The 24,671-nt window shown below is 36.7% G+C and overlaps 1 protein-coding gene across 4 annotated transcripts in view; it reads left to right on the top strand.

The window, feature by feature from the left end:
- Positions 1 to 24,671, top strand: part of MAPK10 (mitogen-activated protein kinase 10) — a 619,297-nt gene that overhangs the window by 302,341 nt on the left and 292,285 nt on the right. The window lies entirely within an intron of this gene.

Genomic DNA, 24,671 nt, shown 5'->3' with positions numbered 1-24,671 from the left:
GCATAGTTCCCCAAGATCTAGCCATGTTATTGCAAATGGCAAGATTTCTTTCTCTTTTATGGCTAGTAGTATTCCATTGTGTGTATATGTATGTATGTGTGTGATGTGTGTGATCTTTATTTATTCATCCATCCATAGACACTTAGGTTGATTTCATATCTTAGCTGTTGTAAATAATGTTGCAATGAACATAAGGGTGTGTATATCTTTTCAAATTAGCGTTTCCACTTTCTTCAGATTAATATCCAGAAGTGGAATTGCTGGATCATATGGTAGTTCTCATTTTAATTTTCTGAGGAACCACCATACTATTTTCCATAGTGGCTGCACCAATTTACATTCCCACCAACAGTGAACAAGGGTTCCTTTTTCTCCACATGCTTGCCAAAACTTACTTGTTACCTTTTTGATGATAGCTATTCCAACAGGTGTGAGGTGAAATCTCATTATGGTTTTCATCTGCATTTCCCTGATGATTAGTTATGTTGAGCATCTTTTCATGTGCCTGTTGACCATCTGTATGTCTTCTTTGGAAAAATGTCTTTCAGATCCTCTGCCAATTTTTATTTATTTATTATTTTTTTATTTTTTTCTGTATGTGGGCCTCTGACTGTTGTGGCCTCTCCCGTTGCAGAGCACAGGCTCCAGACACGCAGGCTCAGTGGCCATGGCTCACGGGCCCAGCCGCTCCACGGCATGTGAGATCTTCCTGGACCAGGGCACAAACCCGTGTCCCCTGCATCAGCAGGCGGACTCTCAACTGCTGCACCACCAGGGAAGCCCCTCTGCCAAGTTTTAAATCAGATTGTTTGTGTTTTTTTGCTATTGAGTTGTATGGGTTCTTCATATATTTTGGATATTAACCTCTTATCTGTTATATGATTTGCCAATATATTTTCCCATTCAGTAGGTTGCCTTTTCATTTTGTTGATGGTTTCCTTTGCAATGCAGAAACTTTTTAGCTTGATGAAGTCCCACTTGTTTATTTTTGCTTTTTTTGCCTTTGCTTTTGGAGTCAGATCCAAAAAATTATCACCAAGACTAATGTCAAAGAGCTTACCACTGATGTTTTCTCCTAGGAAACATTGTTTTAGTTTTTAATCCATTTCGAGTTAATTTTTGTGTATGGTGTAAGATAGTAGTCTAGTTTCATTCTTTTGCATGTGACTGCCCCGTTTTCCCAATACCATTTATTAAAGGGATTGTCCTTTCCCCATTTTATATTCTTGCCCCTTTTGTCACAAATTACTTGACCACTTATGCATGGGTTTATTTCTGGGCTCTCTCTTCTGTTCCATTGATCTATGTGGCTGTTTTAATGGCAACACTATACTGTTTTGATTACTATAGCTTTGTAATATAGCTTGAAATCAGAGAGTGTGATGTCTCCTGCTTTGTTCTTCTTTCTCAAGATTGCTTTGGCTATTTGAGGTCTTTTGTGGTTCCATACAATTTTAAGAATTCTTGTTCCAATTCTGTGAAAAATGCCACTGGAATTTTGATAGAGATTGCATTGAATATGTAGATTGCTTTGGGTAATATGAGCCTTTCAACAACATTAATTCTTCCAATCCATGAGCACAGAATATCTTTAAATTTGTTTGTGTCTTCTTCAATTTCTTTCACCAGTGTCTTATAATTTCCCATGTACAGGTCTTTCACATCCTTGGTTAAATTTTTTCTTGAGTATTTTTTTAATGCAATTGTAAATGGGATTGTTTTCTTAATTTCTCTATCTGATAGTTTTCTGGTAGTGTACAGAAACACAGAATATTTTTGTACATCGATTTTATATCCTGCAACTTTACTAAATTAGTTTATTAGTTCTAAGAGTTTTTTGGTGGAGTCTAGAGTTTTCTATATATTAAATCATGTTGTCTGCAAATAGTGACAGATTTACTTCTTCCTTTCCAATTTGGGTGCCTTTTATTTCTCTTTTTTGTCTAATTGCTATGGCTGGGATTTCCAATGTTATGCTGAATAAAAGTGGCAAGCATGGGCATCCTTGCCTTGTTCCTGATCTTAGAGAAAAGATTTCAGCTTTTCACTGTTGAGTATGATGTTATCTGTGGTCTTGCCATATATGGTCTTTATTACGTTGAGGTTTGTTCTTTCTGTACCTACTTTGTTGACAGTTTTCATCATGAATGGATGTTGAATTTTTTCAAATGCTTTTCCTGCATCTATTGAGAGGTTCATGTGATTTTTATCCTTCATATTTTATTTTTTTCTTTTTTTTGCGGTACGCAGGCCTCTCACTGTTGTGGCCTCTCCCGTTGCGGAGCACAGGCTCTGGACATGCAGGCTCAGCAGCCATGGCTCACGGGCCCAGCCGCTCCATGGCATGTGGGATCTTCCCATACCGGGGCACGAACCCATGTCCCCTGCATCGGCAGGCAGACTCCCAACCACTGCGCCACCAGGGAAGCCCTATCCTTCATTTTTAATATGGTATATCATGTAGATTGATATGCATATGTCGAACCATTTTGTGGTGTCTTTGTCTGGTTTTGGTGTCAGCATAATGCTGGCCTCGTAAAATAAGTTTGAATACATTTATTCCTCTATAATTTTTTTTGGAAATGTTTGAGAAGTGTAGGTATTAAGTCTTCTTTAAATGTTTGGTGAAGCTGTCTAGAAATGGGCTTTTGCTAGTTGGGAGGTTTTTGATTAATGATTCAATATTTTTTCTAGTGATTGGTTTATTCAGATTTTCTATTTCTTCATGATTCAGTCTTTGGAAGATTGTATGTTTTTAGGAATTTATCCATTTCTTCTAGGTTGTCCAATTTGTTGATGTGTAATTGTTCATAGTAGTCTCTTTGTATTTCTGTGGTATCTGTTGTGATCTCTTTAATTTCTGATTTTATTTATTTGAGACCTATGTCTTTTTTTTTTTGATAAGTCTAGCTAAAGGTTTGTCAATTTTTAAAAAATCTTTTCAAAGAACTATTAGTTTCGTTGATCTTTTCTATTGTCTTTTAGTCTCTAGTTAATTTATTTCCATTCTGATCTTTGTCATTTCCTTCCTTCTACTAACTTTGGTCTTTGTTCTTTTTTTTCTAGTCCCTTTATGTGTAAAGTTACATTGTTTGAGATTTTTCTTATTTCTTGAGGTAGACCTGTATCTATGTGACCTTTTCTCTTAGAACTGCTTTCACTGCATCCTATAGATTTTGGTAAGTTGTACTTCCATGTTCATTTGCCTCAATATATATTTTGATTTCTCCTTTGATTTCTTTGTTGACCCATTGGTTGTTTAGTAGCATGTTGCTTAATCTTCAAAAAATTGTGATATTTTTCTGTTTTTTTCTTGTAGTTTATTTCAATTCATACCATTGTGTTTGGAAAAGATGCTTGCTATGATTTTAGTCTTTTAAAATTTATTGATACTGGGCTTCCGTGGTGGCACAGTGGTTGGGAGTCCGCCTGCCAAGGCAGGGGACACAGGTTCGTGCCCCTGTCTGGGAGGATCCCACATGCCGCGGAGCGGCTGGGCCCATGAGCCATGGCTGCTGAGCCTGTGCGTCTGGAGCCTGTGCTCCACAACGGGAGAGGCCACAACAGTGAGAGGCCCGCGTACCACAAAAAAAAAAAATTATTGATACTTGTTTTGTGGCCTAACATATGCTCTATCCTAGAGAATGCCCCATGTGCACTTGAGAAGAATGTGTATTCTGCTGCTTTTGTGTGGAATGTTTTACATATATGAAGTCTACCTATTCTAACATGTCATTTAATGCCAAAGTTTCCTTATTGATTTTCTTTGTAGATAATCTATCCATTGATATAGTTGGGGTATTAAAATCCCCTACTTTTATTGTAGTGCTATCAATTTCTCTCTTTTATGTCTGTTAATATTTGCTATATATATTTAGGTGCTTCTATGTTGAGTACACAAATATTTACAAATGTTATATCCTTTTGTTAGATTGACCCCTTTATCATTACATAATGCCCTTCTTTGTTGGTTATTATAGGCTTTGTTTTAATATATATTTTGTTTGACATAGGTATAGCTATACCTATACCTATATCAGTATACCCTAGCTTTTTATGGTTTCCTTTTGTGTGCAATATTTTTTTCCATCCCTTCACTTTCAGTCTCTCTTGTTCTTATGTCTGCGTCTGAAGTGAGCCTTGTACGCAGCAAAGATGGGTCTTGTTTTTTGTTTTTAGTTTTAATCCATTCAGCCAGTCTATGTCTTTGGATTGGAGGATTTAGTCAATGCACACTTAAAGTAATTATTGATAGGCAACAGTTACTGCCATTTTGTTAATTGTTCTCTTGCTGTTTTGTAGTTCCTCTCTGTTCCTTTCTTCTTCTCTTGCTCTCTTTCCTTGTCGTTTGATGACTTTTATAGTGTTACTAGAGTCCTTTCTTATTATCTTTTGTATATCTACTATAGGTGTTGTCTTTGTGTTTACCACGAGGCTTACATATAAGTCTAAGTTGATAGCAACTTAAGTATAAACTCATTCTAAAACTTTGTATTTTTACTCCTCCCCCACCTTTTATATTTTTGAAGTCACATTTTACCTCTTTTTATTTTCTGTATCACTTAACTGATTATTTTAGTTATAGCTATTTGTAGTATTTTTTTTCTGTTAACCTTCATATTAGCTTTATAAGTGATTAATTCATTACCTTTACTATATATATTTACCTTTACCAATGAGGTTTATACTTCCATGTGCTTTCTTGTTACCAATTAAATAATGCTCTTTCTTTTCAGTTTAAAGAAGTCCCTTTAACATTTCTTGTAAAGCTGGTTTAGTGGTGACAAACTCCTTTAGCTTCTGCTTGTCTGGAAAACACTTTATCTTTCTTTCAATTCTGAATGATAACCTTGCTAGATAGAATATTTTTGGTTAGAATTTTTTTCTATTCAGCACTTTGAAAATATTGTGCCACTCCCTTTTGGCCTGCAAAGGTTCTGCTGAAAAATCTGCTGATAGTCTTATGGGGCTTCCCTTGAAGGGAACAAGTTATTTTTCTCTTGCTGCTTTTAAGATTCTCTCTTTATCTTTAACTTTTGACATTTTAATTGTAATGTGTCTTTGTGTGAATCTTTTTGGATTCATCTTATTTAGACATTCCTAGGTTTCCTGGAATTGGATGTTTGTTTTGTTCCCCAGGTTAAGGAAGTTTTCAGCCATTATTTCTTCAAATAAGTTTTCTGCACCCTTCTCTTTCTTTTCACTTTCTGGAACCCCTATAATGCAAATGTTATTCTTCTTGATATTGTTCCATATGTCCCTTAAGCTATCTCCATTTTTAAAAACTCTTTTTTTCTTTTTTCTCTTCTGTTTGGGTGAGTTCCACTGCTCTGTCTTCTAGATCGCTAATCCTTTCTTCTGCTTCATCTAGTATAATCTACTGTTGAACCCCTCTAGTGTATTTCTCAGTTCAGTTAGAGTATTCTTCAGCTCTGTGACTTCTGTTTGGTACTTACTTATATTTTCTATTTCCCTATTGAATTTCTCACTATGTTCATCTATTCTCCTGATTTCAGTGAGCACCTTTATGACTATTACTCTGAACTCTCTTTATCAGGTAAATTACTTACCTCTGTTTCATTAAGGTTTTTTTCCCTGAGGTTTTATTTTTTTTCTTTATTTGGAATATATTCCTCTGTTTCTTTATTTTGCTTGACTTTCTGTGTTTGTTTCTATGTGTTAGGTGAAAGAGCTGCCTCTCCCAGTCTTGACAGAGTGGCTGTGTATAGGAGATGAACCTTATATTTCAACCTTGCACTAGCTCTTGGTTGTCTCTAGAAATTTTGTGATTGTCTAGCAGCCTGATTTATTCTTGAGAGGTCTCAGCTTTTGAGAGTGCTGTGCCAAGACCTGTCAGTATTCCAAAGGTAGGGATCACAGCACCTAGTTTCAGGCTGTTTGGAAGCCTGACTCTCAGGCAGCTGCTTTTAAAGTGTGCAAATATATACAGTCCCATGGGATCATGGTTGTAAACCCTGTTGCCTCCAGACCAGGTGATCTGGAGATGACCCCTGGGCAACAGTTGCAGAACTTTGGATTTCAGATGAGTATATCAACTCCTTTCTGAGAGGTACTGGTAAGTTCTAGTGAAGCTGAGGGAGAGTACAAATATGGTAGTCCCTGGCCTACATTCCCTGAGAGCCCTTCTGTACCCTCTACATGTGTGGCATACCTGAAGTCTGCCCTGTAAGCTGAAGCTCCAAGACAAGTAGATAGACTTTTTTCACAGAAAGACTGGGGGTGTGTTTCAGTCTGCTGTTTGTGTAGTGCCCTGGGAGTGGTAGCCTGCCAAGAACTGTCTCTCCAATTATTACAGTCCCATGGGACCCAGGAGCAGAAGCTCCCCAGTCACCAGGGTCAGATGATCAAGGAGCCTCCCCTATGTGGACTGTGTGTGCCTACCAGCTTTAGCAAGGCATCAGGAGAGCACAGGACCAGGGCACACCTCCAGAATGTTGTGAGGTGATGGGAGAGTACAGGGCCAGGGAGTGTCCACTGGTTCTTGCCAGGCCATGGGAAGGTACAGGGCTGAGATATGCCTGCCAGCAATATCAACATAGAGGGAGAGTGCAAAAATGGTCTGTTCAAGTGCCTCTGTCCCTGGAGAAGGTCCCATCAGGCCCCCAGCCCTCTGGCAGACATAAAGATCAGCAAATAAATCTCCTTCACATATAGTCTAGATGCTTTTCAAACTTCTGCTTCTGCATGGGTCCCTGGAGTGAGTGAGTCTATGTGCAAGCCCTTTAAGAGAAGCAGCTCAGTTCCCTCCATTCCTTTGGGTCCACTGGACATGAGCCTCATTGGTCTTCAAAGCCAGATGTTTTGAGGGCTTGTCTCTCTGTTGCAGGTCTCCAGGATTAGCGTTCTTGATGTGGAGCACAAACCCCTTGCTCTTCAGAGAGAACTCTGGATTTGTGAGATCCCTTCCAATCCTGAGTCACTGTGCTGGAGGTGGGGTTTTTGGTGAGAGACCATGTCTCTACCTCCCCTACTCATCTCAATGTGGCCCTTTTACTAATTGTGAAGAAACTGTTCAGCTATTTTTCATGTCTTTTTCAGAGGGAAGTTTTCCATATGTAGCTGTAGGTTCGGTGTGTCCGTGAGCAGTTAATTTCAGGATCTTCCTATGTCAACAGGTTGAACCTCCCCCAAAATTTTATTTAAAAATTCAGATACAGTCAAATCTTTTTGAAATCTATTTGAATTCCTAGATTAAAAATGCACGTGCATTTTTAAAAATAATAAACACTCATAAGCAATTAGGGCTGTGTCTTGACAAAATTTAAGAAGTTTCTAACACCACACTCATATCTAAGATTGCTTAGTAGTACTATTTGTTGATAATGTTAATTCAATAAATGAAATGTGAAAGGCAGCATAGTGTAGTGGTTAAGCAAACTGATTTTAGAGCCAAACTGTCAAAATATTGGCTCCACTAATTACTACTTGAATAACTTTGAGACGTTATTGTACCTCAATTTCTTTTTATTTTAAATGGAACAATCATGGTAACCTTCCTTATAAGATGGTTTTATGGATTAAGTGAGTTATTTCATTTAAAAGTGCCTAAACTTCCAGTACAGTCCATAAGTATTAGTGGTTATCATTGTTAATATTCCTAAATTACATCACCACCTGCTCTTCCTCTGTGCTCTATGAAACCCCACTTATTTAATTATTGGTGTAGGGTGTATTTAGGAGTATTTTCCAGTTCAAATTGCAGCATTAGTTGGAAGCTCACAGGTACAGAAAGATGAATTAAAAGGACAATGAAGGGAAAGTTGGAAATTAGAAACAAAGTCGAACTCCTCATTTCCTTTGTGTAAAAGTCCTTGTCCAAAACAATATGCAATTTAGAAGACAATATGCACAACGTATTACATACAACAAAGTATGAGAGCTTATGCAGGCTATAAACTAAAAAAGAATTTTAAAAAGCACAGTTTTTGCTATGAAGAGCAAATTTTATAGAGACACAGTGTATGTGTGTGTGTGTGTGTGTGTGTGTGTGCGAATAAAGATATGTGTTTTACAGGGTGCTCAGATTTACAAGTAGGTGGAAGAAATTCATAGATGAGAATTCCTGAAAAAGGGGAGTGACTAAGAAATGGGGGGAAAACAGGCTCATTAATGACACTCTTTATGATAGAAATTTTGCAATCGATTTTATGGATAATGTGAGTTTCTTATGTTTATGGAGATAGAATATGTCCTTCTATCCATAACAATTTATTTGGTTATTACATGCACAAAATGAACAGAAGATAATTCCTCAGAGGAAGGAGGGATAAACCCAAATAAATGGCAATCTTAATATTTTCCCAGCTCTAATCATACCTCTACCTAAACATCACCTTCTTTAGTGAACATCTCTTTTTAGTAACTATCAGAAGTTGAGTCTAAATATTAAATATTATGAAGGCAATATGGTGTAAGGAATCTGAAAACAAACTGCTGCTTGTGTTCAAATCTTGATTCTGCCTTTTACAAGTTTTGTGATTTGGGTATTGTTTGACCACATTAAACCTCCATTTCCTCTATGAAATGGAGATAATAATAGTACATAAGAGGTAGAGTTGTTGTATGGCCTGAGATAATGAATGTATCGTTCTAGTATCTGGCATACAATAAGTGATCAATAAATATTGGTTATTATTTCTATATCTTGTCAGTTCTGCCATTAAATTATGTCCTCTAATGCATAATATGGCCCTTCTCTTAGGCTCAGATGTTGATATTGCTTCTCCAAAGCCTTTGCCGTGAACTTTCCAATCAAACAAAGAGAAGCTGTACAACATTTTCAATTTTACCGTTTAGAATTGGTTGATAACAGATGAAGTAATAGTTCAGTCCTGCAATCTAGTTACTTCAAAGAAATACCCCTGTAACATCACTTGCATTTCTTAGAAAGGAGATCATTTCTCTTAAGATAGGTATTATTTTCATGCAGATGTTTTTCAGTGTATATTGTCTTTGGTGGTTTGACTCTCTTGATTATCCCCAAATCAACTTACATGTTCTATACATAATAAATAATATAGTACTATTGAATGTAATAGTAAAATAATTTTTGATAATTCTATTGTATAGAATCTTCTGACCAGGCTCTGATGCCACAGAGACATGACAGGAAACTTTGATGTCATTAGTAGAATTCCTTTCTATTAAGATTATCTTCTCCCCCGAATTTTCAGTTTTTGTTTAGTCTGTTATAGGAGAGATTATGATTGTAAAATCTGATAGATCTGGTTTAGACTTTGATTCTGACACTTGCTTATTGTATAATCTTGGACAAGTTAGTTTTCCAAGGTACTCAGGATGATTTGGTGAGATTTATATGTGATTACATACATAAAACACTTAGTTTAATGTCTGGCACAGAGTTGTCAAACACTATTTCTAATTTATTTTGGACTTGTGCCTTGTCTGGCCTGCCCTGAATTTATAATAAAAATGAAATGTGAGACCACATCGAGAGATTCAGAGATTACACAGATTTGCTCCTGAGGGACCATTAAGAAGAGAGCAGAGAGAAAGTTTACCTTTCATTACGAGCATTTCCTTTCCAACATGTGTGTGCTGAATTTCTGCTATATCTCCTGCTATAATAAATGTTATTTTTCAAAATGAACTCATTTTTTCTCTGAAATCTGAAAAGTAATACCTCCCTCATTCCTGACCTCAATATTTCAAATTTTGAATGACTTTGGTGAACATCTAAGCCATAATTATTGACCTCAGGAAAGAGAACGGGGCTTTTCTGGGTCCAAGGGCAGGTCCGTAAATAAGGTGCTGTGGTAGCATAGAGGGTAATTCTTGTCTGATACGAGCCTTCTGTAACAAGCAACAAACCTCTGCTAGAGCTGCTGACATCTCAGAACAAGGTAGTCAGTCACGAAGTGTGGACTTGAGTTCTGCCATAGGAGGGCCTCCCAGTTACTGACTCTTCTTCCCCTTTAAGCTCTACAAGGAGGTCACACTTAAGTAGAAGGCTCTTAGACTTCTGTATAGGCATTATTCAGGTTGGTTTGCCTCCTCCCTGCCAATTAATTTATGTTAGAATTCATAACTTCACATGTTTTTTGGCCCTGCCTTGTTCTCTGAGCCATAAATAGAAGCTCTGCAGAATGTGTGGTAGCTGTCTAGATTATGTTCTAAAATCTTTCGCATATAAGGGATGTATTCTCCTGAGAAGTGAGAAGCTGATGCAGAAAGGAAATTTCAAGGACAACCAAATGCAAATTTTTCTGCTATTTTTCTGATCAGTAAACAAAATTGTCAGAAACTGTTCCCTAAATAGTTTCTCATGACTCAAAAAATGCTATAGTGCTGTTTAAACACGTGCATTAATTCGGGACTATATTTTAGTTATTATAGATCAAGACAGATAATTTTATGGAATTATGAACAGTTGATTTACAGTGGCATTTAAAATTTATCTGATAATTCTTTACAGAGCTTCATTTGAAAAGGAGATATATTACAAATGAGACAGTACATACCTGTCTTAGAATTACAGAATAAGTTTACAATTAGGATGTTTAGTAAATCAACCCATATAGGTTCTTTATTATCCCAAACTCTATGGCACTGAGTTCTTATTCTTTCTGGCAATAAATGTAGATATTCTACTTGATTTGGTACTAGACCATTTGGGAACTTGGAAGGGAAATAAACATTAGTCCAGAAAATGTGAATCAATTTAAATCACTGTGGGTTCTCATTAAAGTCTTGAAATATAATAGACTGTGGAGGAATTACATTTCAACAAACAAGGTATAGAGGATCTTACCTATTTGGTCTCATTATTTCTGAACTATGGATTGATAGATACATTTTCAAATTAAAGACTATATTAATTGGAATATCATAAGATGTCTAGTTTGACACTCGCATGAAAACCACAGATTGGACAGGTTAACTGACTTGTTCAAGGTCACACAGCCACTTGGTAACAGAGCTAGACTCCATGCCTCTTCTAACCACTGTTGTTCTTTAGATTTGACTACTGAAAATTTAGATTTGACTACTGAAAACTTACTTTCAAGAATTTTCTTGAAAGAGACAAATAATTTCCAAAAACTCTGAGTCTGCAGCAGAGATTGAAAAGGACTTGGGTGTAAGTAGTATATTTCGGAGATCATTGCAGAGGGCAGGAGTGAGGGAGAGGGAGAGGGGAATGGGGGAAGAAGTCTCTACTGTGGGCAGTAGGGACTCAATTTGGTCAAGACTTCCTGAGAGGCAAACATTAGGTATCCCAGGTTATCTTCTTAAGGACTTGAGACAAAAGCACTTGGGAGCAGTGGCTGCAGTCCCCTATTGGTTGAAGGTTGCCCCTGGGGGCAATAACCCCTCCAGCATTTCAGGCTGTGCTTCCTTGGGGATGCTAAGCAGTCTTTATTGGAATTGGAGAAGGCTTGGCCCGTAAAGTATTATAGAAAGAGGTATGGTACCTGCTGAAGTTAGGATACTGCCAAAGTAAGTCGAGTCTGAGCTTATTTGGAACTGTTCACTGCAGCTGTGATGAAAAATCAGAGATGAGTGGAGGGAGAGGTACAGGGCACAAGCAGGGCCTCCTACATCTGCGTCCAGGTTTCTCATAGTACTGTGTCATTGCATTGCTTCGCATCTTTCCCATGGGATGATTCAGGACCGTCTATCCTTTAGTCAAGAGTATTTATTCTGTTATTTTGCATGAATTTCCTAAAATGGAGGACTCATCTATGTGTGAGGAATGCATTGTCTCTGAAACCCTAAAACTGTTTTTCAATATCTTCTCTGTATAATTCCCATTGTTTTCTTTTTCATTTCTGCCCCTTACCCTGCTTCTCCCTTTTACCCTTTTCAGCTAATTTGCCATGGCTACTTCCCACTTACCTCCACCCCCAATGCCCCATAGCTTACACTTACTTTCGTCTACCTATCTGTTTCATTGTTCTCTCCCAGGTCTATCTCACCTGCCTTCCTCTAACAATACATTTCCCATTTTCTAACCAAAGATTTTCTTGCCTTCAATGCATCAATTGAAGTGATGTTATGAAATACATCTAGTATGCTGTTCTTTTGAAACTTTGAACGAAAGACTGAGTGTTGACGGTCTCTTCCTCTATTTAACTTCTGAAACACTCTCTAATGCACATGTTCAATAAATGTAGACATTCCCTCTTTCCACTTAGAATTGGAAGGAACTTTAGAGGTAATCTAGGCTGTCCCATTTCACTTTTCAAGTGAAGAAGTGATATATAGAGAGGGTAAGCAACCTGCTCAGGTCCTACAACTAATAATGGCAGAGCTGTGGGATCCCAACACTCAGGGATCTTGTCTGTCTATCAGAGGGCAAGCCTAATATTAGTTGTTAATTAATGTGAATATTGCAAATTGCAAGCTTCTGATGGTTGGGGAATAGATCTGTTTACTTGATTTATGTAATGCTTAACAATGGGCACAGTAATAGATAACTTAATAACTACAGTTGGAGATCAAGGAAGCCCCTCAAGTAATGCAAGGAAATGAGAGAGGAGGCCATTGTATCATTGATTCCTCCTCCCCATTTATTCTGCCTGATTATTTAGCTTCTTATGGATTACTGAAGCATTAAAATCTACTGATAATTTGAGATACATGAGGCAAGACAGCTTAAAATCAGCCAAATTTTTATAATTATGCATTTTCTCTGATTTTTCAGTTGTAATATTAGTGGTGTCTCCATATACCCAGCATTAAATATAATCTTTGAAAACAATGTAAGAAATATGTACATTCATTTGATTTATTTTAGAATCTTATTTATTCTGTAGTGATTACTGATATTTCAGAATCTTCATAAAATCAATCCTGAATAGATTAGATGCTGTATTAGGTTGAATAGTGTCACCTTGGAATCTGTGGATGTAACTTTGTTAGCGTCTTTGCAGATGTAATTGAATTAAGATGAGGTCATCCTGGTTTTGGGTGGGGCTTAAATCCATTATAATTGGTGTCCTTTAAAGAAGAGGGCGATTTGGACACAGAGAACAGACACACAGGAGAGCAGGCCATGGAAAGACAGAGGCAGAGGTTGGAATGATGCATCTGTAAGGCAAGGAAAGCTAAGGATTGCTGGCAGCCATTGGAAGCTAGAAGAGGCAAGGACGGATCCTTCCTTAGTGCCTTCAGAGATGGCATGTTCTGGCCCCAACTTGATTTCTGACGTGTAGCCTCCAGTACTCTGATAGAATACATTTCTCTTGTTTTAAGCCGAGCTTGTGGTACTTCATAGCTCCTCTGGGCATTTGAACTTGCAGCCCCTGAACCAAATGATATCTGCCTGCTCCTCCTGCTTTCTAAGTGAATGGCTATTTTCTTGACTGTGATGGAAATCACATCACCTAATAATTTTTTTGTGCCTGTGTGAGAGAGAGGGAGATGAAGACAGACAGACACAGAGAGGAACACACACACAGATTGTATCTTATGGAATTTACTGTGAGATTTCACTGAAAAAGATAATTCTTATGTAGACATGTACATATTGACCATATGATAAATTCAGATTTATATTTATATGTCAACTTTCTTTCTATCTGTCCTTGATGAAAAGTTGATTTTAAGCTATTTGGTTAAGTTTAATTTGAAATAGACAAAAATATATAAATGCCAGGTTTCACCTGAATGCAAACTTTTTTTTAGATTTAAATGTTATTCTTGGTGCATGTGGTAGTCAAGCCATCTATTTATGTGTGTGCCGCTAAGGGTCAGCTATGCCAATGTGCTTCCTCTTGTAAGCTCCCTGTTTTTCTTTGTTGGACAGTGTGGTGTTGGTTTTATATGATTTGTGTTGCTACCTAAAGCCTCAGTGTAAAGTCAACTTTAGATAAGGAGAAGTACCAGTCTTTGGTTACAGAAGTGTTTCTTTTTCTTTTTTCCCCCTAGTTTTATTGAGATACAGAAGCACTGCTTAAGAAGATATCACTCCAGCAATAGAGTCTTTTTAAGGAAAATTTATAAACAAATCTCATTTAAGAATAGGTGCAGACAGAAATTAACACAACATTGTAAATCAACTATACTTCAATAAAAAAAAGAAAAGAATAGATGTAGAGATTTACCTGCACAGAAGTCTTAAGTGTGCAATTTGTATTGCTTTGGGGAAGAAACTGATATTTAATTTTGTTTTTCTGTATATATCAGAAGTTATTAAAATTGTTTTTTCAAAAGTCTAGGTGAAGAAATTTTTTTTAAAAACATTTTTTGGATGTGGACCACTTTTTTTTAAAGTCTTTATTGAATTTGTTACAATATTGCTTCTGTTTTATGTTTTGGTTGTTTGGCTGCAAGGCATGTGGGATCTTAGTTCCCTGACCAGTGATCGAACCTGTACCCCCTGCATTGGAAGGCAAAGTTTTAACCACTGGACCACAAGGGAAGTCCCTAGGTGAAGAAATTTTAATGCAAATATGCATTTGAGGCTGAGTGATCTCTGTACACTTAATTTTGCTTGTTCGATATATCTGTCTCAGCATCGAAAATGTATAGCTTTACCAAAGTTAGACACTTCCACTTACTTACCTTAGAAAGCAACTTTATACATACATATAAGTAAAATTAACAGGCAGAGACTTTTCTAGTACAACATTCTTGGAAGGTAATTTGACAGTGCAGTATTTAGCAAGGGAACAGCAAAATGTTTACACTGTTGGGTTTAGAAATTCCACTTCTAGAATGTGTGTGTGTAATCAAAAATTATATAAGGATATTTATTCAGTGTAATTTATAACAGAAAAAGTTATGAGCAGCCTATCTAGGAAGTAAAGAGCCTCAGTGTGTCTACTGTTATGTGTGTGGCAGAAACTCTAAACTATATGGTCTCTCTGCAAAGGGGGAGAATAGAAGTTGGCATCATTAGTCACAGTCTTTTAAAGTCTCATTTTCTCTTGGCAAGTTAAAAAAGTTTTTCTTAGGGGCAATGTTGGGGATGGAAGTCCTCAAACTCCATGCAGGAGTTATCTCAAGGGTGTCCCATAATGTAAGGTCAGTGCCATTTAAAAAATGTGTGCAGCCATGATCATAGAAAAGATAGAGATTCACCTGGGATTATCTACAAAAGCTAATGAAAATTAAGAGCCTAAGATTTCCATTTTATAACTTTTTTCTGTGTAATATTATTTTATCCTTAAGCTTCATTATTAATGTTTAGCCATTTTTGTTGTTGTTAACACATTTATACTATTCAGGGAATATAAATATGTTATTTTTATTATCATGTTCTCAGAGATGTTTTTGAGGACAAATATGTGCAACGCTCACAATTGTGTGTGTGTGTGTGTGTGTGTGTGTGTGTGTGTGTAACTTAAAACTATATCATCTAAACTATATGATATAGCACTTGGGAATTTGGCTTCCTCCTACTTTGTATCTCTGAGCCTGCTCCTGACTTGGGCTCTCACAAGAAACCTACATAACAGCCCATCTTAAAAGTAATGTGCCACAGTAGGAGGTATGGAGTAAATAATTCAAGGCTGCTTTCATGAAAAGCATTCCATAGCAGGAAAGGAATAAAGAATCTTCCTTGAGAAGAAAAACCACTAAATCACACAGTGAGAAATTAGGAAAAAAATAACAACGGAGAGCAAGCCATCATAAATAGTGCCTCAAGGAAGTGAACGATATTTTAAAAACAGGACTCAAGCTTAGGAAGGCAAAAACATTTCAATGAATTTTCAGCTTGCCAGCAATTTTAGAATCAACTTCTCCTTTGACGTTCTATTGGTATCATATTTATGTTGCTTGTAAGGAAATTACTAATAGAGGAGCCAAACTATACATGTTTATCAGAAACCTTCACACTTTATCAAGTCTCTTAGCCATATATTACTTGGTATATAAAGGGAGACCCATATATATATATTTTTTTTTTGCGGTATGCGGGCGTCTCACTGTTGTGGCCTCTCCCGTTGCGGAGCACAGGCCCCGGACGCGCAGGCTCAGCAGCCATGGCTCGCAGGCCCAGCCGCTCTGCGGCATGTGGGATTTTCCCGGACCGGGGCACGAACACGCGTCCCCTGCATCGGCAGGCGGACTCTCAGCCACTGCGCCACCAAGGAAGCCCCTAGGTTTTCTTTAATAAATACAGTACTATAGTATCTGTGGTTGAATCCATAGATGCAGAACCGTGGGTATGGAGGGCCGACTGTAAAGTTATAAGTGGATTTTCCCCACTGTCTGGAGGGTGACCGACTCTAACCCTGTGTTGTTCAAGGGTCAACTATATTTTAAATTGTGATATTAGGCATGAAAATTGATTTCATTTACTTGATTGTTTAAAAGTAATGAGTATTAATAGAGACTCCTGTTTGTCTTAAAAAGAAATGACAGTGTCAGTTTTGATTTTAATTTTTATTGAAATGTGAAATAATCAACAACGAAATCATGTATCTGTTCTCCTGCTTTACCATCATGTTTCAGAATTACCTTTTCTTTGATTCTTAATCATTTTAATTTTAGTATATGAGTAACTATCATTTAGTTACTGAAAATGATTTTTATATTCTTACATAATGGAAACATAATCTTTCTCAAGGGAGTAATCTTAAAAACAATCCAGTGACAGTTGCTTGAGTTCTAGAATCTACATGGCTTTTTCCTAGGGTAACATTTATGGATGGAAATAGGGAGAGAAATGGAGACATTTTTAAAGGTTAGAAAACAAACAGGAAAAAAATAAATATTGTATTAATAAATACTCCAAAACAAGCCATATATGTAGAAATTGCAGATTTGAATAAATTCAGAATTAGGAGTGAGGAAACAGAAAACATCTTTTAGCTTGATACTTTAAGGATCAAAATCCTTCAGTGGCTTCCCACTGTTTTGGGGCAAAGTCTAAACTCTTTAGCATAGCATATGAGATCCTCCACAATTTGACCCCTAGCCCACAATTCCAGTGTAATCTTAACCTCCTTCCACGACCGCATTGATGTCTTTATCCTCCCAATGCCTCATCTTCAGTCATGTCCAAGTACTTACTTTTCTATATCTCTTTGTTTTTAACATATTTACCCCCAAATTTGGAATGCCTCCACTGTCAGAAAAAATTGTAAACGACTTGGAAATGGGCTTACTGGATTTTATCTAGAGGATCCTCTGGAGATTTTTGATTCTATAGGTGTGTGCAGGGTTGATTGATTTTTCTATTGACTGACTGTTTTACACTTCTTTAGTGGTAGAAGTTAAGTGTAGAAAACTGATAGCAGTACAAATGATTCTTATTCATAGCAATACAAACAATTCCTGTTCATGGCAATGAAAATGAATTTTATCTAGCAGAGGGTATAAATCTCTGTAAGTCAAAAAATATTTGACACATGCTCATTTTATATATGAATGAGAGTAATGTTTTTAACTTTTTGAAAAGTATATTTTAGTATCTGCCTCTTCAACTACCATGTATAAACTCCTATTTATTCTTTAAGATATGATGAAAATACCACCTTCTCAGTGAGACCTTTTCTATTTTTGGTAGCAAAATTAGCTTTTTTGCCTCATAATGCTCCCATTGCACTTTTAATCTATTACTTCTACTGCAGCTCTTAGCAAATTGTAGTATATGTATCTATATTTCTGTTTTTCCCACTAGACTAGCTCTTCAAAAGCAGAAAACATGTTTTATTTGTCTTTGTATCATCTACTTTTTTGCCAAGCATATACAACATGACATACAGACATTTGCTTGGTAAATGTTTATTGATGAATGAAAGTAGAAATCACAGAAGAGGGTGATGGGCATGTTTTAGCATTTGGTGATGAGGGAGAGTAGGCCTCTCACAGAAAAACCCCAGAATAACTCTTATACTTGTAGACTTTATGGGAAAATATAATTTAGCATGAAATTGAAAAATAGTTGAAAGAAGACACTTAATGAAGCCAGAATGACCTAGAAGAGATACAGATTAAGAGAGCTGAGACTTAGAGGCTTGCATTATGGCTTTTTCCCTGAATTGCTGTAGTCAGGACATTTTTCTTCTGTCATACTTTATATATCTGTAAACTAGGGATAATAATTATTGTAATTATCAAGAGAGAGGAATTCCCATAAGGGGATGTTTGAGTTAAAAGTGGGCAGGAGGCCCATCCACCTCACTACAAATAACTCAGCTCGGTGCTTTGTGACCACCTAGAGGGGTGGGATAAGGAGGGTGGGAGGGAGACTCAAGAGGGAGGAGATATGGGGATATATGTATACATATAGCTGCTTCATTTGTTATAAAGCAGAAACTAACATACCATTGTTTACCATGTAAAGCAATTATACTCCAATAAAGATGTTAAAAAAAAAAGTGGGCAGGAGACAGTCTTACTTAGCTCATTTGGCTATAAGTGAGAATGAGAGATTTAAAATAAATACAGCTTTTTTACAATTTGAAATATACAACTATGGCTTCAATAAAATTAAAAAGTGACTTGACTCCTTATCCTGAATTTGGAAAAGTCGTTAGGATTATCCACACATCTTTAACATTTAAATTTTAATTTTATTTGTGTATTTTTAGGAACTAGTTTTCGGCAAAATAAGCAACCATTAGAATGAAGAGATAGACTTTTTTTTTGTCAGATATTCTGCACAATTAAGTTTAATTTTGTTTGGAAACCTTAAGTTTCAGATTTTCTTATGAATGTTTGGGTATTTCTTCTGAAGCAAAGAGTGATTTCTAGTATTTACTTCATAAATAGGTCACCTACAAATGGTAGACTTAAAAATCAGCAGTAAATTCTGAATTTACATCCTGGCAGGTGAGAGAACCCAAACTATTTACTAACACAGCTCACTGCTGTTTCCATGGCAACAGAGGCCAGTTACTGTCAGCCTGCTCTCTTTGACGGTTGACTTCCACAGTGAACTCTGTGTGATGCTGCCAAATGCCTGGCTTCTGTGCTTCCTGTTCCAAGCACTTGCTTCTTATTCTGAATACCAATGACTAGTCTATAAAGGCTGTGTCGTTCAATTCCCCTGAAGACGGGCCTGGGAGTCATATATGGAAAAGCAGTGAGCTTTTTGCCTGTAATGAATTAAAAACTATGTGTAATTGGATTGTATGTTCCCTAACTAGCTATGCCAGTAATTTATTAATAATGTTACCTTGCTATTATTAGGCAGCTGGGCCTAAATGAGAAATGACAGCACATCGGTCATCACTGTGTCAAATGCATTTTCAGGAAGGCTCATTGACTTTGGCTAGCCAGCATCGTCATGTAAATCCAAGTGATCATGCACATGGTTGCCAGCAGAAAAATACATTTGCAACTGAAGTGCTTTTTTGCTATTTAAAATGTTCATATATTGATTGCTCTGAAATGGAGAAAAAGCAGCTGCCTGAAATGCCAGTGAAATGGCTGAGAAATTTAAAATGAGAGGGGAAAAAAAAATAAGAGCATTTGAATAGAGAAACAAGCTAAGCAGTTTTTGCTCTTTAATAATGAAGAGTACTATGATTTTGAAGTTTTAGTTATGTGGTGGTTATCGGTGTAGAGAACTGGGATCCTCTCTGACTGGGTCACACCCTATACCAGGAATTTGAAGACCAGATTTGTTGTAATTATATTTCTCTCTAGAGCATAAGTTCCTTGAGGGTAGACTGTTTTCATGACTGCATTCCTGATAGTCAGCACAGGGCCTGACACACACTGAGTGCTCAATAAATATTTAATGAGTTAAATGAAACTCAGTGAATCGCCTGCAAGAAGTTTTTGGTATTTAGGCCCATCAAGTTTCCTGGAAGAAGCTATTAGACTCTTCCTTTCATTAAAGAGCATATAGCTGACTACCATGACCCTCACTGCTAGGTATCTGCTGTGGAGCTTCTACAGGCAGGTACTTATGGTAGGAGATGCCACTCAAAGGCAGCTATTACCATCAGCATTTTTTCCCCAGCTAGTGGATACAATTAATCATAGCTTTTGGTGGCATCATTTGCCATTTCTGACTCTTTGATTGGCCATTCCCTCTACGTTGTCACAGTCAAAGCTCCCAAGGGTTGTTTTATGTAGGCACTTCCGATGATGCTCTTCTCCTTGTGCCAGCTTCTGTCCCTGGCTCTCAACTGGAGACTATTTTGTCTGCCTCCTTTCCCCTAGCTGCCCCACCCCCCACTGCCCTTTGTACATTTGGCAATATCTGCAGTCATTTTTGATTGTCACAACCTGGCGGGGGGGTGGGGTGGGATGGGGAGTGCTCCCAGCATTTAGTAAGTGAAGGCCAAGGATACTGCTAAACATCCTACAACGCACAGGATAGTCCTCACGACAAAGACCTTTTTGGCACAAAACGTCAACAGTGCCAAGGTTGAGGAAACCTGCTCTGGGGCTTCACGCTCTTTCACGGAACTTGTTCAGAACCTTTCAGAATTACACTCTATGCCTTCCTCATTTCCACTCTCCTCCCCCGCTTTTTTCCCCTTAGGTTTAGCTTATTTTCTTATACTTTTAAAATTTGTTATCTTTACCTCAAGATGTTGCCACAGAGAGAGAGCCTGTCACTCGAGACTCTCACTTGTTGCCACCAGAGTCTGAGCTGAGATACATAGTTATCTTGCCAGTAGCCTCAAATTCCAGAGGGTCGAAAGGCAAATATGCAAAATGAGTGCCAGGAATAATCAATCCTAAATATCCCATTTCTTTTAAGAGAGACATTAAAAAAAACCTGTACAAATATACCACATGGAGTTTTGAAGCTGCTCTATAAATAATAAATATTTTGTATTGTTCTAAATCTTTTCTCATTGTAGAGAAATTTTAAATTGGGTATTTGTGTATTACATCAAATTCTGGAATGTGAATGTGGTCCAGTAATCTCAATAATATCATTCTTAGGATGGGCATTTTTTGTCTTTGAAAACTCCAAATTGATCTGAATAATATTATAGGTATTTTTTAAAAAAGAACTGAACATTTTTATTCATGGATATGGGGCTCAAATTTTAGTTCTAACATGGAAAAGTTAGATAATTGCACAGCAGACTTTAAGAAGGGAGTATTGATTGTCACTTGTTTAGTGATTTCAGTGACATTTGAAGGGAGGGAGGGAAACATTTCATCTTAAAATTCTTTACATATATTAACTAGTTAATCCTCATAAACTTCTTATAATAAGAAATGTATAGTATCTCTTTTGAAAGATTTGAACAGTGTTTACCATACTATATTCCAGTTTAGCAAATTCATGAACAGTGATTAAGGGTAGTGTTTCTGCTCTCAAATACTATAATTAAATCCTCTTCCCAGGTCCTTTCTTTGTAAGTAGTATAACAGTAATTTTTAGTTTTTGCCTTTAACCGCTAGTCTTGATAGTTTAAGAGAAAGGAAATCTGGATAATAAATTTACAAAGTACTTAGATAAATTAATATTAATATTATATTGCTATATCTATATGCTGCCAAAATCAAGTCTGTAATCTCTTTTCCTTTCAGCTTTTATTTAAAATACTTTAAAAATTCCGTTTCATGAATATTCACATATTTAAAGTTACAAAATGAATAAGGTATTATTATTACTACTTTTATTCTGAAAAACTAATTTACTTATTTTAGGCTAGTTCCTATTTATTGCACTAACAAATTGCTTCAAATTGTAGACACATAACAAGGAGGTCATATCTCACAAGTAATCAAATAATTGGTAGGCCCTTCAGGTTTCTTTTTTTATAAGTAGAAATTTAGAGGTTACGTTAGCACTGACTGTTAATATTGGCTTGATGGGGCGGTGGAGGAAAGCTGAAAATGTCTTTCTAGTTTTCCTATCCTCATTTCTCCAAATTTCTCATCTTTCCTACCTCTTCTCTCCATAAAGAAAAATAAAAAACTAAATCAAAACCACTCTGCCCATCATCTGCCTTAAGTTTCTGGAAGTTGAGTACAAACGAAGAAGAAAACAAAAACAGAAGGGAAGGTGATGGGGAGTAAAAATATATTTGGGTGAGTCTCTGAGAGTTCAGGAACCAATATCCAGTTGGCCGTCTGAATTAAATTTGACCGTGCACTAATGGCCAGAAATAAGGCTTGTCAGTAACCATAATTAGGTTACAATAGGCAACCAATGTTTACTAAGCATCTACCATGTGCTTGGCACTCAGATGCAGTGGAATACAGTTGCTACCCTCATGGAGCTCCCAGGGCAGGAGACAGTGGAGCAGTTCTTAGTTCAAGCACTTGGGTATTTAGTGTCTTCAAGGAGTGAAGGCATCATTGGGGAATGGCTTCAGGTATTTACTCAGCACTCCAATCTTCCTCGTGGCTAGAGGAGGGTCTCAGTGGTGGTTAATGTGACAGCGGCTCGATTTATTTAAAAATTGTAGAAAATTCATGGGACTTCCCTGGTGGTGCATTGGTTAAGACTCCATATTTCCACTGCAGGAGGTGTGGTTTCAATCCCTGGTCCGGGAACTGAGATCCCGCATGCTGTGCAGTACAGCCAAAAAAAAAAAAAAAAAAAAAAAAAAAAAAATTATAGAAAATTCAGACCTATTTATTCTATCATTGAGTTTTATTCTTATATTTTAAAAAGTTTGCTTAGTGTATGTATGCCAAGATTTTCGGAGGAATTCAATAATGTTAATATTGATACAGCTCCTGCTCTAGAAATGTCCACAAACTCTTGGGGAACACAAATAAGAAAACAGAACATAATAACTGAGTGTGATGAATATTGTTATGGATAATCTAGAGTGCTGTGGAGGGGATCAGCAAAAACTTAGAGAGGAATTGACATCCAGGCTGAGTCTTATGAACAACATGGAGTTAAGCAAGTCCAGTGAGATTACGGGACTAGCATTCTTGGCAGATGGAACAGCTCAAACAACGGCTTTGTACAAAAGAGAACAAACATAGTGAATCACTAGTGGTCCAAGTGACTACGGGTGGAGGTGAGGAGATGTCAGCCATGAGTCTGGAGAGATAAGAAGGAGCCAGGTCATGAAGGATGTTCTATGTCATCTTAGGGAACCTAGAATTTATCCAGACAAAAAGAGGGAGCCATTGCAAAGTGTATCAGAGGAAGGGGCCATTATAAGATTTATATTTTATATCTATCACGCTGGCTGCATATTCCTGCAATGTAGGGAAAGGAATAGAGGCAAGATTAGAGATAGGAAAGATGGCTAAGACAATGATAACATTGGATAATGACTATGGAACTAATTACAGGGACAATATTCTCATCAGTAAATTCTCATCAGTAAACATTTTTTAAAAATAAAATTATTTAAATATGTACACACATAAAACACTATATAACGTCTTTGTGTTTATAGTTTTTATTATAAAGCCAACAGATTTACAAATTAAATACCAATCAAATTAAAATAATAAAGTTCAAATGAGCATTAAATTAACGTGATAGATGGTATGGTTCTGCTGAAAATAAATCCCTGGTATTAAGTTTTAGGGTAGAAAGGGTTTTTAAATTTTTGTTTCACTTGCTTACTTGATTCTTTGCGTATGATGCACCATCATTTGAGTCATCGATATAGTTACTGGTTTCTTTTTCCTCTTTTAGAAACAAATTAGTTTCAAATGACAGTCTCTTTTTTTAATAACCCCCAAATGTAATTGTGTATCACATAGTATAATATTAAAAAATTAAAAATATTATTTAATAAAATATTCTTTACTGCATGTTGTTACTGTTAACCAGCTACTGCATACAAATATGGCATCTGTGCAAAAACCTTAGCTTATGACAAGTGTATGGTGATGATCCAGCCCAGGTTTTTTTGTTTTCAGCATTTGCTATATTGCTGTATATGATGCGATGCCTCAAGTATTTGCACCCTCCCTTCCTTTTTTGTTTCTGAACTACTGTGAAACTTGGGTTGGTACTGCAAACAGTGATGTCATTTAGTCTTTCGTTGACTTGGTTAATGATTTATATATCAGTTCAACTTTCCCATTAGCTCAGGATAATTAAAGAAAGTATTTTAACACCTATTTTTTATGGCATAAAATAAAAGTCTCAACTTATTAAATAACACAGAAAACTAAGCCTTATTCTATAAATATCTTTTTCATTTACAAAGTATGTTCATGATGTAGAAGTTCTATCTTTATAACTGGTAAAAAATTCAATATGGGTGTAATGATATCTGATTGTTTTTGTATGATTTTGGAAACAAGCCTATCTCATTCATTCAAGAAATATTTACTGAGAGCCCACCCTGTGCCAGCAACTAAGGATACAAATTGTATAAGAGAGACAAAGCAGCTAATTGAAGCCAAAGATGCTTATAACTCTTTAAAAATTAAATACAATACTTCAGTCAGTGGTTCTTAAAGTGTGGTACCTGGACCAGCAGCACTGGTATCACCTAGGAGTTTGTTAGAAATGCAAATGCTCAGGCCTCAACTCAAGCCTATGAATCAGAACCTCTGAGAGTGGGGCCCACCTTCGGTCTGTTTTACAAGCCCTCTGGGGGATTACCACTGCTTTGGCAGGTTGAGATTGATCTCTTCCAATACCAAGGATAGAAGAAGACAATTTTTCTAGAGGCAGAGGTCCTAGGAATAGAATTTACAAAAAAGTGTTCTAAGGAATAATCAGAATTGCACTTTCAGGGTCATCAAATGACTAAGATATAAGAAGTTCTTGTTATTGAAGAAGAAATGATAGTAGGAATTATTAAAAATTCTAACTTTAATGAGAATTT

Source organism: Phocoena sinus, chromosome 5 (assembly GCF_008692025.1).
Source record: "Phocoena sinus isolate mPhoSin1 chromosome 5, mPhoSin1.pri, whole genome shotgun sequence".
Classification (NCBI taxonomy): Eukaryota; Metazoa; Chordata; class Mammalia; order Artiodactyla; family Phocoenidae; genus Phocoena; species Phocoena sinus.
The sequence above is the reverse complement of the archived record's forward strand: the minus strand, read 5'-3'. Positions and strand labels throughout refer to the sequence as shown.